Here is a 12,497-nt window from a genome sequence, read left to right as displayed (position 1 = left end):
GAGCAAGATACTTTGAAAGCATTCAAAAGGCTAGGTCATTCACAACTTTAGCCCAGAAGCAGTCAAAGCCTGGTTGAACCCCACATCTTATTAATAACCCTATCCAAAGCCCAGCCCATTCTTTGTTTCAATTTAGGGTATTCTAAAAACCTACCGCAAACCCTGTTAACAGCCACCCCAATGCAGAGATAAAACCCACTTAACCCAGCCCCAACCCAACTCTGATCAATTCAGAGCCCTGGAAAAAATTAGCCAATTTCATATATAAGTCAACGTCAGCCCAAAGACAGATTTTGTTTAATCTGGCTCACAACTCAGCTCAGCTCAATCCACAGACCATCTCAGTCCATCCTAGCATGAAGTTTAATTACCAATCCCCTTTTAGCCCAATCCAGCTATCGTCTAGCCAAAGCTGAAAGCCTAGCACAGTAAGCCTTATGAAGAACACATTCTTACAAAGACTTGGACAAGAAAATAATCTATAATTCATACCAGCATATCCTGAAGTAATCCAGTCCAGACCCTCACAAGGAAAATCCATGAGAACAAAACATTCGTTTCATCTAAAACAGAGACCAGGCCAATCCAAACCAGTACTCAGATAAGAGATAAAATTGCCCAGCACAGTCCAGGGAACTGACAAACCCAGAGTTTACAAACACCCAGTGGAAGACTATATCAGACAACTCAAGACTAGCACAAAGCTAAATACAAGATCACTTCTGCCCTTTTCTGCCCGGTTCTGCTCACCCCTGACATGTTCAAGCATATTTAAGACCAGGATCTTACTCACAGAACCCAGACCAGGTTACAACTTAAGTTAACCAGAACAAATCTACCTAGACCCATCAAACAGATAACTCCTTCAACACTTTGGCTAATATGCCCAAGTCCCGAGCCAGAAATACCAGTGGTTTTCTCAAAGTGTGTAGTGGGAATGTGCGGAAGAGGCCCTGAGAAGGTGATGGCAAAGAGGTTTCCTCGCTCTGGAATAATCCATGGAGTTTTCTCAAGATAGATGTATTAGTAGCATATCAGGAGCGAATGTGGAGCTTTCAAAGACATGTGTGGTTTCGCAGTCTTACAGTGGCCAATTTCTCTCCCTCAGGCCTCATATCCTCTTCTTCTGCTAGCATATCTATTTAAGTAGGCAGAATTCATGGTAATTCCCATAAATGTTTTGACCACTAGGCAGGACAGCACACTAGTTAATAGAGTAATCACACATAAAGCCACATGGGGAAAAGCACAGCTTGGCCATTACTGAGTGGTTGACTGTGCAAATGATGTGACCCATCTATGACGCACCTTCCTAGCTACAGCATGGGGGTACCAACATTACCTCCCTCATTGGGTTGTCGGTGGTTCCATGAGATATCGTATATCTAGTGTGGCCCTCGGGAAACACACAGTGGATGTTGGCTCTTATTGTTGTGGGAGGGTTCTGGGATATTACATGTGAATTTCTCCTAAAAACGACAAGAATAAATTCAGAAGAACCACTTTCACAGTGTTTGATTTTTCTAGTACCAATGAAACAAAGCCGTTGCTGTACCAGAGGCATTCACATTATTAACTTTGAGAAATGCAAAGATAAAGACTCCAGCTCACCCTAACACTGTTGGGAGTTGATGGTTTCCTGGGACGCATGCAGAAAACAAATAAAACCATGCTTTCGGACTGTCAACAATGTATTGGCAGCAGTGCTTTCTCTGCTAGCCAAGAATGCTAGATAGCTAACCTCTAACGAAGTGTCTGAGAAAATGGGTTACATTCGGGGATGCTTTTTTCGGAAACTGGTTTTCTGAAATCTAACAGTTTAGAAAAAAGAATCTTTATGATGTTTTAGCTTGACTAATTAAAAATCATTTTTTGGGTATCTGCTCTGCATAGGCCCTGTGCTTACATCGAAGACCCAAAGATGAACACAGCACAGAGCATGCGGCCTTTAACTGGGAGACACAAATGCATAAGCAGGTATGGGGACAACAGTGGGGCTAACTTCTCTTCTAGAGGAAACTCGACGTGTCCCCTCCACATGACCGTGGTTATTCTAAGGAGAAGTAGATCTGACCTAATGGAATCCTCAGTGATATGCTGTTGGACTACAGCTCTCTGGGATGACTTGTCTCAGAATATGAATGAGTTAAGATAAGACAAATGCTTCTTTCTTCCTTCTAATAATGAGATACATCTTCTCTAAGAAGATTCAAAAGTGATCAGGAGAAATCATATACCAAAGAGAACAAGATCTAGGTTAATCTCCCTCCAGGCCTAGGTGAAAGGAATCCCCAGGACCCTTGTCCCTAGTGTAAAGCACCCTGGATCACCAGGTCACGGAAGGGCTTGGGGCAGAGCTGTGGTTAGTAACAAGGTATGCATCTACTTGATAAGTTTGCCTCTGAGCACCGACTCCTTAGAGAACTTCCTGGGCAGCAGTCAGCACTGGGCTAGTTTTCTGGCTTAGATTTTCAGCCTCTATTGAGCATGTGTCCAAAACAGATGTCTAAGAAGCAGGCTCATCCTGGAACCTCACATAAAAACGCATTTCCCCTTATTGTGGTCAAAGTAACACAGGGGAAGTTCTATGTCATTCATTATGAGGGGGTCTCTATGTCTCCTGGGAGAGAATTGATTCTTGAAGCTAGAACAGATACCTCTCAAAACAGGCAGAGCTCAAGGCAAGGATGGTGCTCCCACCCAGGCTTTGTTTTCCTCTCTACATGTTTCCATTAAGGGCTGGGGACTGACTTGGTATGAAATCTTCATCGTCATAAATGTAAGCACTTAAAGTGTGAGTTTAATACATAAAATATAGTGGAGCCAATTAATGAACACATAAAGAACACTAAGGGCCCCTACCACATAGGAGAATTTTCATCTTGAGTGGAAATTGAGGAAAACCCCAATGGAATTATTACAAATCGAAAAGCAACGAGGAAGAAATAAAAACACGTTCCCAGAACACTGTCCTTTAGAAATCACGTTTGCTCAGAGGCAGAGGAGAAACCTCAGATGATAGGCAAGAAGACTTTAGAGTTTCGTTTCTGTAAACAGAAACTATAAAAACTGAAGCATGGAGGGCGTTCATCACCAACCTAGTAAGCAATGGGATCAGCTTACAACACAATTCTTAATCATGTGGCCAGTTCAGGAACTGTGGGGAAGAGAAAAAAAGGGAGGAAAAACATCCAAATTCAGCAAACTCTGTGCATATGTAGTAACATTTTTCAAATACATTTCTTGACATATGGACAGTTTCCCACTAATCATGTTCTCCTCACATGAAGCTAAAAAACAAGAAGCGCATTTTCTAATCTACACTGCTCTTATAGTTCAGATATATGCTGGTGGTCCTACTACGTATCTATGGTTGGCTTACTTTCTCTCTCTCGGAGATGCCTCCATTTATTTTCTGCAAAATTTCCAATATACCCTTCTTTACTCTTAATTGATGCTGGTGTTTCCTATTTAACTGGAAAATCAGAATCCAGAGACATTTATGAGTGTGAGTCTTACACTGAGGAACAATGAGTGGGCTAAAGACCTTTGGGAGTCACGAGTGTGACGTTGAGGTTGTGAGTGTGCTTGCATACCACCCTGGGCTAAGTGACGACAGCGACAGGAAATGAGGCTCAAGGATGGAGTCTGTGAGCACACCATCAGTTTTACACCGTTTGACAGAGAAAGGGAAACCAAGAAGGAAAAAAAGACATTTTGAGGAGGGAATAGTCATGAGTATCAAGTGTGGTGGAGAGGGTAGGAAGAAAAGAACTGAACACTATTCATTAGATTTACCAACTAGACGTTCTTTGGTTATCTTCATAGGAGGAGCTTAATGGAAATGATGCTAGAAAAAAAGGAACATTCACAGAACAAAAAAAAAATCTTAGAAATTAGGGCACGTGGGTTAGGGGATGGGTAAAAGGCAGGAATGGATTAAGATAATACAAATTTCCAGTTATTGAAACAGTCACAAGGACGTAAGCGCACCGCAGGGAATATAGTCAGTAATGTAATAACCATGTGTGGTGTCAGATGGGTATTAGACTTATCAGGGTGACCACTTCATAAATTATATAAATGTGTAATAACTATGTTGTGCACCAAAATAATATAATATTGTGTGTCAATTGTAATTGAAAGATGTTTTAAGAATTTAAAAATAAATAAATACGTTTTAAAAATTGAAGCACAATAGTAACATTTAAAAATTCTACAGAAAAAATGAAAAATAAGATTGAAAACACTGTTTCAGGGAGTTAAAAGATGAAAAGAAAAGATGAGGAAAAAATATGCTAAATAATGGACAAGTGCGGGAGGTCCAACATTTGAATTACAGAATGTGAGAACAGAGACCATAGGGAAAAGAAAACACAAAGAAACTTTCCTAGAATGAAGGACAAGAATTTCTAGTTTGAAAAGAGCTCTGATTGTCCAAATCAAGGGCTAAAAAGAGATTTCCTTCAAGCCCACTATTAAATTTCAGTACACTTGGGACACAGAGAAGGTTTCATGAGACTTCGCAGGGAAAAATGAGATCACACAGAGGAATGGAATGGCCTTGGACTCCTCAAGAGCAACATCTGAATCCAGTAGGTTACAGAACCTTCAAACTTCTCAAGAAAAAAAATTTACAATCCTGAATCCTATACATAGGCAAACAATCAATGAAATAGTAGGGTAGAATAAGATGTTCAGACATGCGTGATCTCAAGAAATTTACCTGCTATAAATATTTTCTCAAGATGGTGCTGGAGGAGCTCCACAAGAATGAGGAAGTAAACAAACAAATGAAAAAAAGGACGATATAATACCAAGGCAAAAGAGAACCCAACTGTGATGGTTAATTTTATGTGTCTACTTGGCTAGACTTTAGTGGTTAATTGCTTGGTCAAACATCAGTCTGGATGTTGCTAGGAAAATATTTTTAAAATATGATCAACATTTAGATCAGTAGACTTTGAGTAAAGCAGGTTACCCACCATAATGTGGGTAGACATCATCCAGTTAAAGGTCTTAAGAGAAAAGACTGAGATGCCCAGAAGAAAGAACTCTGCTTCCAGACTACCTCGGGACTCGAGATTGCAGTATCAACTCTTCCTTGGGTCTCCCTGCTGTCCTGTTCTGCAGATTTTGGACTTACCAACCTCTATAGCTGTATAAGCCATGTCCTTAAAATAAATCCCTCTCTCGTGTTTTCTCTTTCTATATACCCTGTTGGTTCTATTTTCTGTGGAGAACTCTGACTAATGTACCAGCTCAGGACAGGGGCAAAGAGAATTCTTAGGAGGACAGCAAAGTGATGTTCCAGGATAACAGGCATGCAGATGGTTAAAATGCAGCCAATTCAGAGAAAAGGAGAACAAAGGTCTCCTAAAAGGATTCTGCCAGGTGGGAAAGAGAAATGGTAGCTACCTCGATGTGATTGACACTGGAGAACTAAACCTCACCTTTAAAAATACCATATGATCGCACCTATAAGTGGAACCTAATCAACAAAACAAACAAACAAGTAAAATACAACCAGAGACATTGAAATAAAGAACAAACTGACAGTAATCAGAGAGGAGGAGAGAGAGGGATAATAGGGGATAATGGGGGGGCCATTAAGGAACGTGTATAACGGACACATGGACAAAGGGAGTAGATTTGAGGGTGGGAGGAGGTGATGGGTGGAGCGGGGTGGGGTGCTTGGTGGGAAAATGGAGACAACTGTACTTGAACAACAATAAAAAAGAAATATATAATAAAAAAGGAAGTCAGTGGATAGTGTCTGAGACTGATGAACCAAGCAAGGCCATGTGGGAGTGCTGGAAGAATTAGCTGAAGGAGGTAAAAGGTGTGGGGACTGGGAGCTGTGGAGACTTGTGGGGCAGGAAACGGAACATTTTGTTATAAGACTTTTAGACAGTTTACCTTTAAACTATGTGCTTTTCCTAGTTTGAATATAAATTCACACTATTTTTGAAAAGGAGAACCTTCAGATTTTGCTAAAAATTCTGCTAAGGAATTCTGCAAAGTTTATTTCATTATATTGGGATATGAGCACAAAGGAAGCCATGTTGCCTTTAAAATAACAATGATCAGGATTAGATATCAATACATGGAGAGATTTATAAAATAAAGTTGAAAAATAGGAAAAGTTAGAAAATCAGCACAATTTATAAACATTTAAAAAACACCAAAAATAATATATATATATATATGTGCGTACACATATATATCATATGCATACACAACATGTATTCCTACATGTGATTTTTAGCATCAATGTTTATAAATTACTCTGTGGTCTGTTTATTTTAATGTATATGTAGAGATACATACACACACATAAACATGCCCACAGTTATAACTGAAACATAAAATAATGCCCAACATTAGCAGAGGGATTTTAAAAAGATTGGATCATTATCAAAGTGGTATATTACTGGCCTTTAAAATCGAGACACATGAAGACTGTAAAACGTGAGTAGTGTTTCATGTGAGTACATGAGGAATTTAGATTATATATTGGTCATGATGGCAACTATGAAAAGTACTCATGTGGATAAATGCTCGAAAGTAAATTTTACAAATCAAATAAGGTTAGAAACAAAAACAGTAGATTAACATATGGTACTAACAAGCAAAACAGAGAGATTTATAGGTAGAGAGCCAGCTGACAGCTCTTCTGGGGCAGGGCGGGTACTTGGGGCTGGGATGGAGGGATTGAGCAAAAAAGAAAAGAAGAACTCAGGGACAGGAACACCAGCGTGGTGATTGCGGGGGTGGGGCTGGGGAGGGGAGCGGAAGTAGAGGAGGGTATAGTGTGGATATATGGTGATGGGAAAAAAGCAGATTAGAGGAGACCGTGGACACAGTGTAACTACGAAGTTAATGTGAACTAGGAAGAATGCACTCACTGGGATTCCCAGGCAGGAAACAGGCAAGGTTGAATTGAAGGAGGTTTTTGTGTTTGTTTGTTTGTTCCTGAGATTCTTTTTTTAAGTAGGGAGAAGAGAGGTGGAAGGAAGGGAGGAGAGAGGTGATAGAGTTGGTGCGAGGAGGCAGGAAGGTGAGATTTAGAAAAGAGAGGGAAAGGTTGGCCTGGACCAAGGAAATGAGCTACAGGAATGCTCTTAAGGGGTCATGGGTGCTGGATTTCATTTCAATACTCATAGTAACTATTATTTCGATATCATGTCCCTCATTCCATGAATGAAAGCCCGAGGCTCAGAGAGGTCAAATAACTTTCTTGAAACATCCATGTGCCTGTAAGCAACAGAGCTGGAATGCAGGCCTGCTCTTAGAGTATTTGCCTGCGCTCTTTCACCGTGGGGCCCTTAGAGCCAGGGGGGTATTGACAAATCTGTAAGTGGGAAGATAAGGAGTTGAAGTTTCGAAAGACTGAGTTTAAACGTGATAATCCTTTTTGTGCAATCTTCTTCCAGTACAAGAGTTCTGGGAACTGGATTTCCTGGACTCCATTCAAGATACAGTGCTGGGCATCACAACACACTTAAACAGCTGACATTTCTTTATTCTACCTCCAGCACACTGGGTTTTGTCTCATCAGTTTGCAAACCACCTAAATGTTTTAAATAATGACCGTATTGTGTTTAGGCAAATGGACAATGAGACCTCTTCCTTTGACTCATGTGAGGGCCAAAGATCCTTGGATTCAAACACAGGAGTGCTATTTCTTTACTGTAAAATTACTTTGCGGAGCAGTTGTGCAAAGCCAGGGAACAGGGAATAGTCACTTGAATAAAAGTGTTGTAATTGCATTTTGTTTCCAGGAATGTTGGTGGGCTCCTGTGGGCACCCCGCCCCCATATTTTGAAGGGTGAGGCCTCATGGGGAAGGGGAGCTGAGGTGCTGCCAGGGCCTGTCAGCACCGCCAGGCACTCTGTCCAGCCTCACATCCAGGCACAGGCCTGTGTTCCTGGGAGGTTGTGGCATAGCAGAGGCCAGTGCAGAATTCTGGGGAATCAGGTTCTCTGAGTGCCTCTTGAATATGGATTAAGTACGTTCGATGTCAAAGGCAAAGAGTGTTTACTAGTAGGAAGCCTAGGGTCAATTCAGTCCATCTCAGGCTGAGTGTCCCTGAAGGAGGGGGGATGTACCTGTGTGCAAAACTCAGAACAGCCATCCCCTTTCAGCCCCTGGGAGAGCTTACCTCTGCGTGCTCACTTCTCCCCAAGTTGCTGCTACACTAATCCTGTTTACTTCTCACACCATGGACACCTGCCCCATCTCTTAAGTAAAATGATCTGGAGGGGGGCTGAGCAGATGCTAGCACCCTTGACGAAGGGCTTTGACAGTGCTGGGAGAGGCAGGACCAGCGCTAAGCGTGGGCTGGGATGAGTTTGGGGTGAGAGGGATAATTGTTGAGCGGCGGATTGTCTGTCCACCAGGGTCCTGCATAGCTTCAGTGGTCCCTGGAGATAGTAGCATTGGTTAGCATTCTGGCCATCTGCTACTATAAAATAAGCCACCCCAAAATGTAATGACTTCAAATAAATTATTATTATTGCTCATGGTTCTGTGGATTAACAGGAACTCAGGTGGGCGTTTCTCATTTGGGGTCTTCCACATGGTTGCAGCAAGATTTTGGCTGGGCTTCAGTCATCCAAAGAATCACTTGAGTTGGATATTCAAGGTGGCCCACTCACATGGCTGGCGGTTGAGGCTGACTGTCAGCTCGGAGTTCAGGTGGAGCTTTTAATCATTACATGTGTGTGCCCTCCCTGTGTGGCTTGGGCTTCTTACAGCTTGGAGATTCGGTTTACAAAAGGAGTGTTTCAAGATTGAGCATTTCAAGGGTCTCGGGTGGTGGTGGCAAGTCTACTTATGTGTGACCCTTGGAAGTCTCTGAACATCACTTCTGCTTCTCTCTATTGGTCAAGGGAAGTCACTGAGGCCAGCTTAGACCTGAAGGGAGAGAAATAGACTCTACCTTTTGATGCCAGGAAAGGCATGCCTATACAGTGAGGTAAGGAACTGATGGAGGCCATATTTCAAGAGTTTACCACAGCCCGAGTAGACTGCAGCCAGAGCATGCCAGCAGGGGGCCGGGAATGAACGTAATGGAATACAATACATGGTTACTAATGCTCACTATGCACCAACACCTTTGCATACATTATCAGATTTAATCTTTTAGCAACCCTATCACATAGTGTGGCAGATTGATGTGTTGGCTCCAATGCTTCACCCTTCCCTGACTCCATGCTTCTTGCACATCACTTTCCAGTGCCTCTCACATGAGAAGTACACAAGGGGTACTTCTGTACCTTTCCTGTCCCTTGACTTTTAGTTGGGCTAGACGACTTCCTTTGGTCCGTGGGATGATTGTAGATGTGACGCAAACAGGGTCTGCAGTGTACTTTTTTGGTTGGCTATGCTCTGTGGCGTTTTTGCCCTTGCCATGAGAAAAATTTCTTCCAGGTTGGTGCTGTGGCTTCCACCCAGAACCCAGAATGAAACATGTGGAACAGACCAGAGCCAGCTGGATTTATACCTTAACGCAGAGATGTGAAGCCAAGCCCAGCCTAGGTCAGCCAATTCCCAGCTAGCTGACCATGATGATGAAACAGAAATGCCTATTATTGAATGTTACTGAGATTTGGTGGTTGTTTGTAATAGTTGACTAATGCAGGAGGCATTATTAGCTTCAAGTTCTTCTCCTGGGGACTGAGCAGTTAAGTAACTTACCTAAGACCCATTTTTGTTGAGGCTCTGCTTAGTCCAGCACCTCACACTGTCTGCTACACTGCTACTACAGGCAGGTGTGACCAAGCTCCTACACTACCCTAGTGAGCAGGGGGTGGGAGCTGAAGGAGACTAGTTTCTAGGGACCTAAGCGGGAAGGCTCCTGCCTGAATTGCTTTCTTAGGAATTTCTTAGAGATTGCTGACGGTTTTGATCTTGGGATGTGTGTGTTTGGGAGGGGTGTTGCTATGCTGAGTTTCATTGTTTCTTGAGTAATTTCCACTGAAGAGATAAACAGCTGAAGAGACAGGGCCCATTTATAGAGCTCAAGCATAAAAGACAGAATTGTTGGTGTAACTGCCTTGTGTGGTTAGCCAAAAAACTCCAAAGGCCCTGGGAGGGTGTTGTTCTCACAGAGATGACTCTGCGTGTGTGCGTGTGTGCGTGTGTGACGAAGGAGGGACTGGAAATCTGTACCCTAAAGCTCTAGCTTTTGATATGCTTCACAATGAGAACAAACGGAGGACATTCATTTAAGACTTAGCTTTTGATATTTATGCAAATTAAAACTCTCTCTTTTGTATTCCATGCTTGCTCTCTCAGTGAATGATATTATGTGGATAAATGTGTGAGGGAAAAAGCACAGGACTCATATGTCTGTAGGTGCATAGAGAGGTTGTGAAGATACTACAAAGAGCTCCCACATACCCTTCCCCTGGCTTCCTCTAATATAACATGAAAGGCCATCTCGACCAAGGCACAACGATCTAAACTGTGAAATTAAGGTTAAGACAATATTAAGAAGACAGTGCTGAATAACTTTCAGAAACAAACATTGTCACGATATTATTAACTAGCCTACAGATTTTCTTTGGATTTTATCGCTTATTTCTTTACTGTCCCCCTTTCTGCGGCAGGAACCAGTCCAGGAGACCACATTGCATCTAGTCATCATATTTCCTTGGTCTCCGCCAATCTAGACAGCGTCTCAGTCCCCTCATAGAAAACTGAGTTGGGTGTTCCCCAAAGATATGTCCAAGCCCTACGCGCTGCTACCCGAGAACGTATTTTGGAAATAGGGTCTTTGTGGTCACAATTAAGTTAAGGATCTCAAGAGAAGGTCATCTGATTGGTGTCCTGAGAACAGAAAAGAGAGGAAGATTCAGGACAGAAAGACATATAAGGAAGAAGGTCCTATGAAGACAGAGGCAGAGAGTGGAGTGATGCTGTCAGAAGCAGAGGAATACCAGGGGGCCACCCAGTATTCCCACAACTTCTTCCCACAGTCTCTGGAAGGAGCAGGCCCCTGCTGACACTTTAATTTCAGACCTCTGGCTTCCAAAATACTGAGAGAATAAATATTTGCTATTTCAAGCCACTGAATTTGTGGCAATTTGTTGTAGCAGCCCTGAGAATTCATACAAGGACCTTGACAGTTTTGACGAGTACTACCAGAAATTTTGTAAAATTTCCTTTCGTTTGAGTTTGTCTGGTGTTTTCTCATGATTTTACTGGGATTGTAGATTTTGGGAAGGGTACCAGAGAGATGAAGGGCACGTCATACACGAGGGTGCATGATATTTACATGACTTTAATACCGATGCTGTTCATCTTGATTACTCACTTAAGTATCTGTCAGGTTTCTCCATTGTAAAGTGACTATTTTTCCCTTTTCACATTCTATTTATGAGAAGCAAGTCACTGAGTCAACCTACACTCAGAACAAGGATTAGCTTCACCTCTGTAACTACATCCTACTTTGAATTTTGGAGTTGACACACATTTGCTTTAAATACCCCTAGAATGTTTTTTAAAATTTGACTATAGCCTAGGATATAAATTTGTAGGCATTGTTATCCTGTTTTGATCATTATTATCTTCATAAGACTGTCTTTACTTCAGATACTAGCTGCAAATCCAGGAGTCTCCAGGCCAGTCTCCAGGAGTCTTCACTTCTGACCGGTTGGCTACAAATTTCAGGAGTTCTCACTATCCCCTCAGGTTTGATGAGTTACTGGAGTGACTCAGAACTCAGGAAAGCACTGTGCTTGTGATTACGACAGGGGACTTAAGAGTTGGGAAATTTCAGTTTAAGGTAAATAGTTTTCAGCCTACCAAGTAATGTATATATTAAAGCTTTTGTTTCAGAAACTACAGATAAGGCCCGCCTTGGCTCCTGGGAAAACAGCTGACCTCCTGGGGCACTGCTAAAGGTTACCGCCTGGGGACAACTGGAGGCATCCAGGCCTTTGTGTTCCAGGGAGGGGCAAATGACCACTTGCCCCTGGGAACTGCTAACCGCCCAGGACAGGAATGTTGCAATTTCTTCTGCCTGACCCTCCCTGAATTTCAAAACCCCTCTCCACACCTTGTTTATTCCCTGCAATAAAAATCTTGGCCTGGAAAGAAAAGGGAAGATGGTCTGTTAGGGTATGAACCCACCATCTTCTCAGATCGCCAGCCATGAGAATAAAACGCCCATAAAGATTCAATCGCTGTCATTGCTTATTGGGTTTGGTAGTGACAGGCAGCCCGAATGCCGGTGTCTTTTCCGGTTTCAATTATAGTTTTATTATGGAAAATGGGATACAAATCAGAACCAGCCAAAGAGAAATACACAGGATGAGGTCTGATATGGTCTCAGTCATAAAGTTGCCTTTGTCCTTTCTCTGCAGAGTCAAGACTGCGACCTTCCTGGCACATCTGATGTGGAGTATTGCTAACGAGGGAAACTCACCGAGTTTTTATTGGGGTTTCATTATATAGGCATGATTGATTGAAGCATTGGTCATGTTGAT

This window comes from Desmodus rotundus, chromosome 5, assembly GCF_022682495.2.
Source record: "Desmodus rotundus isolate HL8 chromosome 5, HLdesRot8A.1, whole genome shotgun sequence".
Lineage (NCBI taxonomy): Eukaryota > Metazoa > Chordata > Mammalia > Chiroptera > Phyllostomidae > Desmodus > Desmodus rotundus.
This window is presented reverse-complemented; position numbering follows the sequence as displayed.